This window comes from Melospiza georgiana, chromosome Z (assembly GCF_028018845.1).
Source record: "Melospiza georgiana isolate bMelGeo1 chromosome Z, bMelGeo1.pri, whole genome shotgun sequence".
Lineage (NCBI taxonomy): Eukaryota > Metazoa > Chordata > Aves > Passeriformes > Passerellidae > Melospiza > Melospiza georgiana.
Window position 1 is genome coordinate 43,542,576 of NC_080465.1, and position 13,994 is coordinate 43,556,569.

The following is a 13,994-nucleotide window of genomic DNA, read 5'->3' on the forward strand; positions in this document are numbered from 1 at the left end:
CAGCTGCGTGAGGCTTCTGGGAATTTCCTCTCCAAATGTCTTCGAGCAGCCAGAGCTGCAGGCGATTTCCAAGGCAGCAGGCTGCAGGAGCTTGCGCCGCCGCCTGCAGGAGGGAGATTCTCCCTGCTGGAGCCGTTTGGGCTCAGCCCTGCCGCAGCTGGAGGAGACACAGCAGGCAGCAGGTGCTCTGCTCCCTGTGAAGAGCCTTCATCAAGGAGCAGGCAGGAAAGGCTGTGCCAGTGGCCGGGCCTTGTGCATTGCCTGTGCCCTCTTCTGTGCGCCCACAGAGCGGCTTCTTACCGGAAGGCTGCCGCGTGCCTGGTGCAGGCAGTGCAGGGCGCGCTCCAGGTCAGCTGCTGGGCCGGCAATGCCACGGGAGCTGGCCATGTCCAGCAGTTGTCTTACTGCAAGCACAAGAAAAAGCCAGCCCAAGTCAGCCTTGAGGCCAGCAAGAGCAAAGGTTGCCATGCAAGGCGGAAGGAAAGGCCAGGAGCTAAAGGCAGCAGCTTGGAGAGCATGAAAAGGAGAGCAAAGACAGGGCCAGCTGAAGCAAGGGCCCCCGCAGTGCTGGCTCTCCCTTCAGAGCAGCTTCTTGTAGAAGAAGTGGAGGCCAATCTCCTCTCTTGCAGTGGCAAATGGGCCTGAGCAATTTGGAGAGCAAGATGCTTGCTCTTTTTGCTGCTCTGCTGCAGAAGCAGAGCGTTCTCCTTGCCTCTAACACTTCTAGATGGGAAGATGGGCGAGACAGGGAGAGAAGCGGAGCCTGCAAAAAGCTGCCTTTCCATGCAAAAGGAGACTTGGAAAGATCCAAGTATGTCAGGGGTGGAAGAAAAGCTTGAAGAGAAGCTACCTCTGTCAGGTTTTTCCATGTCAGAGTCGTCTTCTCCCCAGGGCTTCCAGACCAGGGTTGCAGGCTTTAATCCTCACTTGGTGCTCTGCTCTGCAGCTCTGGCAGCTCAGCCTGCCAACATTGATGTGCCTAAAGGAAGAAAGAGGTGAATGTAACATAGGCAAGTGCTGGAGAGAGCCTTCCTGTGGATGCACAGGCTTGAAGCAATCCCAGCCTGACTCTGAAAGAGCAGTTCTCCTCCTGGCCATTCCTCCAGTTTGCTGTCCTTTAACCCTAGGCCAAAACTCACGGCTGATTGTTGCCTCTTGCTTTCCTTTTCATTGTGCCTCTCCTTTCCACCTGCAAAAGATCCAAACAATGCTCCAATTAGAAATGGTTCCACCCAGGATGTGTCAGTAGCCTTCCTTCTCGACCTCATCGTTGCAAGCCCTGAGCTCCTCTGTGCCAGCTCCTTTCTTTTTGCTGTCATTGCCGTGCTTTTGAGGTGGAATTGCCTAGGCAGGAGCCTCTAGCAGTCAGCAGCTTCCTGAGGAGGGGAAGCAGAAGGCCATGCACTACTCTCTTCAGTCCTGGGGCCACTGGGAGGAGCCAAGAGAATGGGCTGCAAGATGTGGCAGTGCAGGCTTCGGGTGGATAGAAGGAAAAGGCTCTTCACGCAGAGGGTGCTTGGCCACTGGAACAGGCTCTCCAGGGAAGGGGTGCCAGCAGCAAGGCTGACTGAGCTCCAAAAGTGTTTGGACAGCGCTCTTGGGCATGTGATTGTTGAGGCTACCCCGGGCAGGCCCTGGAGTTGGGCTCAGTGATCTTTGAGAATCCCTTGCCAGCCAGAAAATTCTCTGGTACTGTGATTGTGTTCTTGAGAAGATGGCATTTCACAGCTGCCCCTGAGCATGAGGTAGAAGCAGCCCTACATGCATTGAAAGAAGTATCTACAGGATATGAAAATAGAATATATCTATCAGAGATGTAACTATGTAAGCACATAAGGATTGCTGATAGCAGATGATTTTTGAAGTTGACCACCTGTGTTTGAGGACAAGGCCAGTGAAATGCTTGCATGGCCTGAATGAGAGGGATCCCAGAGGAGAAGTGCCATCATTCTGGTTTTTGCAGCTTTGGAGCAGGTGTGAGCTGAGTCAGGGCATAAGGGGATTTGTTGACACTGAAGCCCTGAACTCCTCAGGCATGACCAATTTGTTTTGGGGTCACCACAAGCTAGGTTTAGGACTGCAATGGGTGCCAGGAACTTTGAAGCAGGTGATGCGTGGAGGAGGATCTGCAACTGCACTGGGACAGCTCTCTACATCCTCTATGGAAAGGTCTGTGTTTGCCTGGGAGGCAACACGATTCCTTCAGAAGCTGCAGCCCGCTTTGACATGGAACGTGGCGTGGGGAAAGTGAGCACGCAGCCTGTGTGTGGTGGTTGGTGGGAGAGGCAGCTGGAGCCTGGTGCCCTTGTGTTAGTGCTTTGAGGGCAAGTGGGGATTTTCTTACCTTTGAGGATCCCCAAGTGCTGTGGGGATGCCTGGAGGCAGGCGAGGAGACGAGGATGTGGGTGCAGAGGCCGGGTGTGGCGCTGAGTGCAGGAGGTGGCTGGTCAGGGACAGCCCAGGAGCTGATCGTGCAGCTGCTGCTCCAGCGCTGCTCCAGCAGCGTTCCACCAAGGGCCGCAGGAGCAGGAGACAACGACAGTTGCTATGGGCACAGCCCAACATTCCATGTAGAACCCCAGGGGAGCCATGGGACAGAAAGAGGCATGGGCCACCTCTGTCCCTTTTAATTCTGCTGCTGCAAGCTTGCTCTGAGAGCCTTGCCATTGGGTTTTTCTCCTGAGTGGTCTGAGGAGACGGGCAAAAGCAGTGCAGGGACAGCCCTGGCTCTTCTCGGTGCTTCTCTGCAAGGTGTCTCCAGCTGAACGTGCCCAGGAGGCTGTCTGTGTCCAAGGGCCCAGAACCTCATCTCCTGCCCTGGAGAACCAGCAGGACTCCTCCCGCTGGCTCTCCTCCAGCTCTGAGAGGAGCTAGAATTTGCAAGTTGTTCAGCCGAGAGGCAACTCCAAAGCTTCCTCTCCAAGTGGAGGCATTCATGCTGCCCCCTTTCTCAAATCTCCTTTTGGTGCCCAATAATGTGGCTTGATGTTTTCCCTCCTTTGGCCTCTGAGCTGGTCACTCACCTCATCACTCCTTCCTTGAAACTTAGAGAAACAGCATGTTTCTCAGGGGAATCTATGGGGACACACTCATTGGTGTTGTCAGCTAGTGTTTTTGTCGTCAATATTTATTCCAGAAATTGTATCTCATTCTTCCATCTCCCTTGACATATGGAGAATATTCATCTCAATTGAGTATGGGATTCCTGAAGGAAAGGAACATAAACAACCTTGCCTTTCCACACTAATGGCCTTCATGTTTGTTTTAATACTTAGGTCCCGAATATGGCAAAACTCATCTAGGTTTACTTCTTTGCTGTCTAATGCTTAGCAAATCAAATCTTCCTTCCTTTCCAATCTTGCTTTCTTTTCAGCCTGCATGTTGACCACCTGCCAGAACACTGAGGCGTCACTGTTCTTAAAATGTGCCTTAAAACAATACATTGTCAGTTATTCCAGTCCCACCCTTTATTTGTAGATCTCCTTGGTTGGATAAGGAACAGCCTTTCATGCAGCCCAGAGCTCTGAACTCCAGAAAGAATTAAGTACCTCCATGGGATGAACTGTCTATTTCCTCTTCTATCCTCTTTGATACAATTGTAACATAGACTTGAAACTCTGGTATTTTCTGCCTGATTAGAAACTGTGGAAATGTATTTCATTTATTGCTAATCAATCCAGAGTAGGATAAAGAAAAATAAACCAAATATGAATTTTTCATTTCTCTGTTAGTGTGCTATATTGTTCCCCCCGCTCCTTCTTTAATATTTTATCCTTGATGTGCTTCCAGCTTTGCTGATAGATTTGCCTTGGCCAGATGTGGCTTCATCTTGAAGTCAGTTGGAACTGGCTCCATCAAACATGGGGAAGCATCTGGCAGGCTCTCACGGAAGTCATCCCTGCAGTTTCCCACATGAAGTGCAGCCAGAGGATTGTCAGCCCTTTTTTTTTGCCCTAGGGAAGCCATGAGCTCTTTTCCTGAGCGCAAGGGCTATCATAGAAAAACTGTCAGCAGGCTTTTTTGTCAGAAAACTCTTAAAGAATAAAAATTATACATTTTGACATTGGCCTGTAATTTGCTAAATTGCTGAGTAAAATCAAAATATTTCCTCAGTGCTGTAGCAGTTGGTGGACTTCCCATGTCACTTTTCCTCACACAATTTACAAGTTACATATTGTTGCTATTATTCCAATAAATAATTGTAAATTACATGTTTTGTTATTTCAATTCTTTACCGATATGGAGCCTGGCACCCTCACCAAGCCCATTAGTGCAGTAATTACAATCACATCACTGTTGTGTTATTTAAATATAATTTGGGGGATTTAATGGCGTCATAATATTAAGCTGGGGAGTAAGTGGGGAAAGTTGCAGATTGCTGATACATTAAAATACCTGAGGAACTTGACTGCCACCCACCTTGCTGTGGGCATGCAAGGGTGCAGCTGACACCAGCTGGGAGACAGAGATCACCAGGGGAGCCATGGTTCCATCCTTCAACAGGCACTCAGTGTTTGCAGGGGTGTTTTTGTATCCCACTGTCTCCAGTGACAGCTCCTGAGTGTTAATGTTTCTCATGTCATGCAGCATAACACAAAAAAGAGGACAAGCTAGGGGATGACTGGGAATTGGCCATCCAAGGACTTCAAAGTCCTTTACAAACAATTCTTAAGTCCTTAGGAATTGTTTCCTCATTGCATAAAATAAAAATGGTAATATAAGCAACTAAACCAAATTTCCCTGAACACAATGTAATCCACAGAAATCAGAGCAGGAATCCTTAGTGTTCCAACTCCTCGTCTATATTTTTAAAAAATTGAGCTTGCTGTTGGCTAGAACTATTTTTCACTCCTATTTCACAGCTAAAAGCTAGTAACAAAATCCAGAAACAGTAACTTTATATGGAAGAAAAAGATATGGACATTTGTTATACTTACAATATTGTTAATTTGAAAGCCATTTTGGATAGTTGTGGGGGGACACAGAACAAGGTGGAGGGATTTACCTACTGGAAGTAGCAATTAGATTTCCTTATATTTTTATACTTTATGTTCATCATATAATATACATAATAAATCTGGGAAGGATTAAAGAATATAGGCTTCTTTCAGCAATAACCAAATTAATTAAAACACTCTCACATACAGTCACACACATTGTTGCTTAAAATAGTGAAGGATGGTAGATGTCTTCAGAAGTGTATAGATAATAGATGTTTTGGCACTAATGTTACAAAGAAGGAGGACCTATTTCAATCGTATATGGAATGGCCCTTGCTTACTCTTTTGTAAATGTGAAAATGTTATTACTAGTGAAAATACCTGGTGAATTCTTCAACTTTAAATGTACAGTAGGACGTCAGTTCTTTTTTTTTTTTAATCTGTTAATCCACAGAATCTTGCATAACTCTACAAAATAATTAAACAATTCCTAAATGTTAATTTGTAAGTTAGTACACAAAATAGAACAACTGAAACAGTTCTGTGGTAGGACAAACTCAGACAATGCTGTCACAAAATTCCTGTAGGAAACACTTTTTCAGAAACACTGATGGAATGGATTTTACTGACTTCAATCTTGTAATGTAGCTGGGTGAAAAATATTCAGTTTATTTGCTTATCAATTCTTGCAAGCATAAACAACCTCTAGAATTTAAAAGCACAAGTGACCGTCTATGGCATATTGGGCAATATACAATTAATCAGTATAAATACAGTGCGTAGAAACATACACACATTTACATACACAGAGAGAAAGAAAGGAAAAAAATGTTTTCACTCAGGCTCAAATTAAACATTGCTCAAGTCTTAAACAAGAGTAAGTATTTATCTATGCCATACAACCTTGGGAAACATATTTTTAACATACATATTTAAAGATAACTATCTGTGATAGGAGTTTTTAAAAGCAATCACTTATAAAAAGTTTATAAAAGCTGTCAGTCACTAGAAAGCAAGCTGACAAAACTATTTACCTTACAACAAATCATACAGACATCTGCAACCTTCAAAGGCAATGGGAATTGTTTTGCTATGTTTTAAAAGGCAAAATTCAGAGTCTCTAAATGTATGGAATATGGATTGAAAATATGAACAAACAGCAAAAAAATTAGAATGAGCTGATGCAGATCACATCTGTGACATCAAAATTAATCAAGCAACACAAATTATGTACTATCTGTTTCATGGAACATTTTAATATTTATAAAATTCACCAGTACTGTTGTCCCATATGTCAATGTAAAATGTAAGATTACATAGGCCCCACTTTATACAGGACATATTGGAGAAGGGAGACCTCATGTAGTGCTGTAAAACTGAAGTGGAAATTTATTTAGCAACAGCATTCTGGGAAAAGATGTGCAATGAAAAATGGATTGGTCAGGAAAAGTTGTTACAGTAAATGAGACATGAAATGCTGAAAGGGTTTTTAGGTGTTAGGGTGGATAAGGAAGGGGCCACTATGAGTGTGTATTTCTAACATTTTTACTTCACTTTATGGTTCATTGCAAATGCTTGACAGAATCATTACCGAGCTTATCTTTTGGATGGGACATCTAAGTGAAGCTGCATTGCTTTTTAACATTTCCCAGATAGTTACTGAGAGGATGGAGTACTTTTGTTGTATTTTTCACATTAATTTTCATCTGAATTAAATATCAAATATATTATTTTGCTGTCTGTATTTTCTCAGCCTTTCTGTGATGTCTTTTCACAAAATAAGGAAGAATGTTATTTAGTTGCTAAATATTTTTCAAATGTTAAGTGCATCTCACAGCATGTGCAAGAAGCAGAAAGCAGAAAGTATACAGCATCCTTAATCTGTTATTATGAATATTGCAAATTAAAGAAGAAATGTTTTACAGTGAAATTACCATTTGGAATAGAAATTCCAATAGTATTCTTGATTCAAAATTCTGCACTTTGTGTTCTGTCGCCTTTAGGTTCCTTATTATTCATATTTTCACTGATTTTAAATATGGATTTTCTTCTATATACAGTTATGGAAATTAAACAGCATAAAAATAAATTATTTTGAGTTACAGTCATAGTTTATATTAAAAAAATATTAACTCTTTTGAGTTAAAGAATAAACTTCTCTATACTTTTTCTGAGAGATGTCTAACAGGCTGATGCCATGTTTCAAAGTAAGTTTCTTTCCACCAATCAGATCATGTAGCTTCTGGTGATTTTTTTAAAAAATGAGGCTTAATAGAAGTGGAACCTTATGTATGAAACCAGACACACATATCAAAAGAAAACATGAAAAAAGGGAAAAGAGTTCAGGGCTTTCATGGCAAATGCGACTTGAGAACAAAAATAATAGTTTATTATACCATCTTTTCCTGGCTGCTTATGAGTGTTTAGTTGATACTGGTACTCTCCAGATATTGATAATCTAGGGCATTAATAATACACTAGTAGATAAAAAATCAAACCTTACTTTGTGCTAAAAATGCCATGACACTTAAAAAAGAAAGTAATTTACCAATTTGTAATACCTATTTATGGGCTGTACTCCAGCACTTTCAATGGTTTGAGGAGTTTACGGATATTTCAGTCTTCTATTACAGATTCATAAGTCCTTAATTTATAAGTAATTTACGATAAGAGAGATGGAATTTTCTAAGGGAAAAACTTGCTTTGGATTGATTCACAGTATTTTAGTAGTCCACATGTACTTGTAAATGTTTTTTATTCTATGAGAACACAAGCTGGAGCAGAGCACTCTGCATACACTACAGCTATACCTCACAGAAATAATGGTACCTTATGATATTTGAAATAATTTGGCTACCCAGTTTAATAGATCTGTACTAAGTATATTCTCTATCCATAACTCTTTATCCACATTAATGCTAATAGTATCATCTACTTCATCCTTATGGAAAGAGAGAAACAAGGACATCTTTGGCAAAACATTCCCATTGTCAGTGGCCAGTCTTTTTCATCATGGACCTGCACGTTTCCTCTCCAACAATTCAGATCTCCGTTTACTAAAATGGTGATTCACCATTTTCAGCTTCTAGGTTATTCTGAGTTTTGAATTTTCAAGTATGGGCTAGAACTTGCTGCACATTTGTACCCCAGTATTTCACAAGGAATAGTGATTCCACTTTAGCATGCTTACCAACAGTTCAGCATTAGTGCCATGACCTTTAATGTCAAGCACTTTTGTGAGGTTCTGGATTTCTTTACCTATTCATTCAGATAATTTTAAAGTTTATCACCATATAAAAACATTATTGGTATCATTTTTGATTATCTTATCTTGGACATGAAAGGCTGCCTGTTCAATAAAGACAAGGGGTTGGAATGGAGATTAATGGACATCCTTAGCTAATTCTGCATTTTAATGTAAACAGCATCTTTCAAAACTGGAGAAAAAGCATTTTTAAATTTATTTTAAATGGGGGACAAAGGGATGTGACCCTAATAAGAAAATCCTTTCTCATGAATTGCAGGGGTTTTGGCATGCAACCTGAAGAATTTTAAACTTTTGAGCTAATAATGCAGTTTTGCTTTCCTTCTATGTAATGCTTCAGAGACAGGCTTTTTTCCAAAGACAGAAAAGGCATGGAGAGTTTTTCTCCACTTTTGATATGCTTCCAGTGATGCTTGTATCAACCATGAACAAACTAACCTTTGGTAACTTAACATTTTAAGGATTTTAATTAAAACACTGTTGTAAATAACCAATCAGGGTCACAATAAAACAACTAATCTGGTTCCTGTATTCTGTTTCTTCCCAGCAACTAAATTTAGTCATGTATCTATGTACTTTGCTATCTCCCACACCCATTTTTAAAAAAAAAATCTGTCCTAATAAAGAACCAGTACAAAATTGAATGAATGTTGAATTAATTTCCTCTAGAGATCTGTGATGCTTTAAAGAAACAATACTTTTTGTCTTAAAAGCATGCACTGAGTTACTGTTACTGAGAGAGCAATTACTGCTTTTTTAACATTAAATAGACTCCTTTTCTAATTGACTTTAAATCTGAGCAGGCACAAGTTTAGCAAACAATTTACATTTCTTCTTCTTCAGAGACAGCCTAATCTGCATGCTGAAATCTGTCATTTTTCATACCCATAATTTGCCCTTTCTGAAAATAGCCTCTGAAATTAGTGAGTGGGTAGGTTTTTTTAGTTCTACCACAATGCTTTTTCTTTAACGGATCTGATTTACTACCTCTTATGTATGTCATAGGGCATATTCAGAGGGACAGTGAAATTGAAAGTGAAATTGAAACTGAAATTGAAATTGAAAGTGAAAGCAACTATGAGAAAATACAAGAGATTAAAAGCAATGCCAAACATGAAATAACCAAGAAAAGCACACAACTATTTACATTCAATTACAAAAGCACAGTTTTAAAATTGAAAGGGTGAGAGACACACTAAAAAGTTATTTCCCAGGATCATTTGGCTGGCAGGGATCATAGTGCAAGTTATACCACTGTCTAGGAAATTCCCACTGAATGTATACTTCTTATTGAGTGGTGCAGATGTGAGGAGAGGCTGATGAAGTATAAGAAAAAGTATAAGAAGACAAGCATCTGCAGTATAATACAGAAAGGGAAAACACAGTGGTAGGAGAGACTGAGATCTCACTGACTGAAACAGCTCTTTTATCCCTTTCCTTAGCTTCTGCTCTTCCTCCCACTCTCAAGTTGGTAAAGAGAACATATGCAAGCAGGACAGACTGCCAGTGCTGCTTGGCTTCATTTCAAAGCTGCTTGGAATGTACTCCTCACTCTCAAACAGCATGTGTTTGCTTCGTCACATCTTCCCCCATGACTGCAACTTACTATTCACTGCACCCACACACTGGCTTTCATGATAGATTAGCTATCCTCGTAAAGGTAGCATTTGTGGCAGTGTGTGGCTGCATCCACACCTGTCATAACTCTTTAGAAAGGAGGGGAAAATTGCTACTGTTCTAGACAAATAACTAGGTGTTCTTCCAGCAGGAGTAACTTTTGCTACATGATTACATCCTGATGTTTTGGCCAGTGCCAGTGACTGCCAGGCTCTTACATTTACTGTCTGTGGGATGGGGAACAGGCAGACAAGTTCAGTCAGGGGGAAGAATGAAGACACCTTGTTATCACGTGCCTGCACAATCCTTAAACACAGGCAATCCCTGTCATGGGAGAAGGACTCTACTCCTTATGGGAAAACAGCAACTGGTCCACAGGGTAAAAAAGAGAGGGGAAGGATGATTTGATGATGATTTACTTTTTGTCCCAGAACAGATAGACCACAATTGAACTAACTGGAATTAGAAGAGCTGCAGCATCTAATGAGCCCACGGAGGACAGCTTTTACTTTTCATATAACTTTGTTTTGAAAACATGACATTGAGAAATATCATTCTAAGCCAGCAAAAGTGATTTTTTACTGAAGCCAAGACTGGCATGAGTTTGTTAATACACAGCATGCCATTACAGCACCTGGGCATCAGTAAAATCAGTTACTTTGAGAAGCAAATACAAGAAGTTAGTTCTCTGCTGTAAACTGAAGTTCAATTCTGATCCTCCTGAGGGGCATGAGGAACAATGTCTGCATTCATAAATTCTTACCTCAGTGTGGGTCCGGGGTGGTATACAGGGCAGCAACAGCCACAGCAAGAATGGTGCAGAGCACGAGCATGCATGGCACGAGATCACTTGGCAGTACTAGGCTGGCTTTTGGCAAAATGACTGCAGTCTGGCTGTGCACCACTCACCTGCTCCCTTCTGAAAATCAGCTATTGCCTGGGAAATACTTCTCCTCTCAAAGGGGTGAGCTCTTTACAGAAGAATTCCAAATAGCTTGCTACAACTCTGCAACACAGCAAGAAAATCTAAGTGTAGAACTTCAGAAAGTAGTCAGGCTTCTCATAAGGGCAAGGTGCTCATCAGCTTGTGAGCATTCACTGTTGTCCTTGTTGGGTGACTCCAGGGGCTTGACTTGGTTATGCACTGTCTGCCTTCCGTAAGTAGGCTGAGCTGGTTCTACTCAGAAAAGAGTGCTACTGTAACTTCCGACTGTAGAACTGGCAAAGCTGCCCCACTCCTAGAAAAAGACTAATGCTGCAACTTCAGACTATTAAAACAGGCTTATATTAGTTCAACACTCTGTATGCTGGAAACAAAGAGATTTTGATTTAGTCATTGGCACAGTGAAACGGAAATAATTTTCTTGTGGACTCAGGGCTTCCTTGATAATAACAAGAGGTGAAATGGAAGTCTGCATGTATAATTCTGCATGCTACTATGATTTCTGACATTTCTCCTATTTTTTTCCATGCATTTTTCTTTTAAATTGATGTAAAAGATTTTAGGAAATAATGTAGCTCATCATCCTCAAGTATTACAATGAAATGCCTGTTTAACACATTTCTGTTCCTTCCCCTAAAGTTAAAATCTTTCCAAAATTTGGAAAGTAAATGTCTTTGCTGTAAAGCCTAGAAAAATGATCTTGCTGCTTCAAATTATTCAATTTGGAGGAGCTACTATTGAATCACTCTTCTTTTATTAGTAGGAGCAACTATTGAATAACTCTTCACTTAAAGTTTTACCTAACAGACTATGTGTCTGCCTAAACCTTTGCAAGACATTAGTGGTATCTGCACATTACCTAATCTGAAGTTGTAACTTGTACTATCACAGAGTTCTACTCCTCGTTTCTACTATGTGAGCTCCTAGCAGTCATGCAGTCTTCCATGCCAGTAATTCTGCTCAACGTCTGCAGTCTTAGCTATGTGCTCATGTGGCACATGGACACTCATCCCTGTTTCCTTCTAACCATCATGCTAGCATTTGATGCTGGAAAGCTTGCTTCACTTTATGAGAGGAAACAATCTTTATAAGAGTTAAAAAGATCTTTGTTACAGCTTGGTTTTATTATTGGTCCATTCTCTATAAAACTGTGATCTATTTCGTTGGAGCAGACTACTAATCACGACAGACCACTTGATGGTCTACTCAGCAGTTGAACATTTTAGACGGAAAAAACTTGATGAATTTTCTTGTCAGCCTATCTGAGCACTCCTCACCACCACCTGAGTTTGGCATAAACTTTGCAAATCTCACAAGTCATAGAAAATTTGAGAGAACCAGGATTTGGAGGAATAATATGAAGTCAGTTCCTTACACAAGACTTCATAAACATAAGTATCCAAGTACAGCTCTCACAGAAGGAGCTTGAACTCCTCTTTCTGAGGAAAAACAGTAAATTCAGATTATGATAGTTTTGTTTGCTAAGAAAGTCTCTGGTTCAGTTATCAAAAAGCAATGAATAAAACCAGTTCCAGAAGACTTGAGAATTTTTTGTTACGAAAGACATTTTTATCTAAAGCAATTCACCCATTCTCTACTAAGAGTTATTTTTCAATAAACTTACTAGCATTTCATAAATCAGAATGAAGGATTTCTGAGCTCTTTCTTGCAACAGAATTAGAAACAGTCTGTCTGTACATCCAGGATTACCCCATCCCAGGCTAGAATCTGGGATGTTAAATTTTACATGGTTGGTGATTGTCCATCTCTCTATTGTTTCAATCTCTCTGCAGGGCCTCTCTGCCCTCAAAGGAGTCAACACCTCCTCACAGTTTAATGTAGCCAGCAAACTGTATTCCTTCAAATCCTGTGTCCAGGTGAATGAATATGTTGAAGAGGACAGAGCCCTGCAGAATCCCACTAGCTGACTGGATGCCAGCCTGATGTTTTTGTAAAATACCTAGTATTCTTTCCAAAGAAAACCTCTCATTGCAGATTCATAATTGCCTTGGAAGGCATAGGACAGATTATTCCTCTGTGCACAAATTATTATCAGAGAAATGTCACAATGTCAAATGTGCGATTTGAAGCACCAGCAACCACACAGGAAAATGCATTCTTTTCATCCAATCTTGCATTCATTCATGCATGCATGCATTCATTCATGTTTAGCTCAAAGAGAAGCAAATACACAGTTATGAGTGCACACAGCATTTGGACTACCAACATATATTGAGCCATGATATATATGACCATGGGTGAATATGGGAAAACAACATGACTTCATGAGCTGTCACCATAACTGAGATATATGTAAGATTGGAAATAATACTGTGATGTACTTCTGTTGATTGTGCAAAACCTGCCTTGTAAATTTTTAAAAAGTATTTTACACTTCATAGCAACCAAGAAGTGGAAATTGTTTTGCTTAGAAACTATGCTTTTATGATTTGTCCTATTTCCATACCATTTTATGTCTGACAGTATACTTCACAGTACTTCACAAAAAGTGAGAAACGTCTGCATAAATCAGAGCAGACCCTGAAGCAAGTATTGCTTTCCTTACTGATACATGCAAAATCAATGTTGTTTACCTAGAGTACTCCTCCTGACCTGTTGACAGAATGGCCTGATTGTAATGACTGTCAGCACAAAGATCAGAGTAATGATACATGTAGAGCTATTAAAAATCATAGAAGTGCTAACACTAGTGTGCCTCACAGTCTACATTATTATGTGGGGAAAAAAATACACATTTGAATAGCAAAAAAGAACAGGTTTACTGCCATAACCATTTTATTTTGTCTGACGTGCCTCAACTTTTTTTTTATTTAAATGAAGCTCCAAATAATTTCTCTAGAAAGCATGTAAGAAAATTCAGGATCTGCTGGTTTTGAAAGTGCTGCATCAATGTAGACTGTTTTAGTGGCACTGAATTTCACATATAAACCATAGCTCTGAACTAAAGGTGCTCCTTTGCTTTTATTTGCATCTTTTGGACCAAGTTTTTCAAACTGCACTGTCAGCATTTCTGAGGAAGTATTTAAAAAGTCTTTTGAACTGTTGGAAATGCTTGAATACTTCCAAGAGGCCTTTTTAATGCTTCCCTCCCAGGGAAGCGGGTTTTTGTGACCGTGGTTCAAAGCCAAACTTTCCCTACTATCCTTGTAGAACCTTTGTACAAATCACCTGAAGCCACCAGCCGGGTTAACTATTTACCATCCCAACA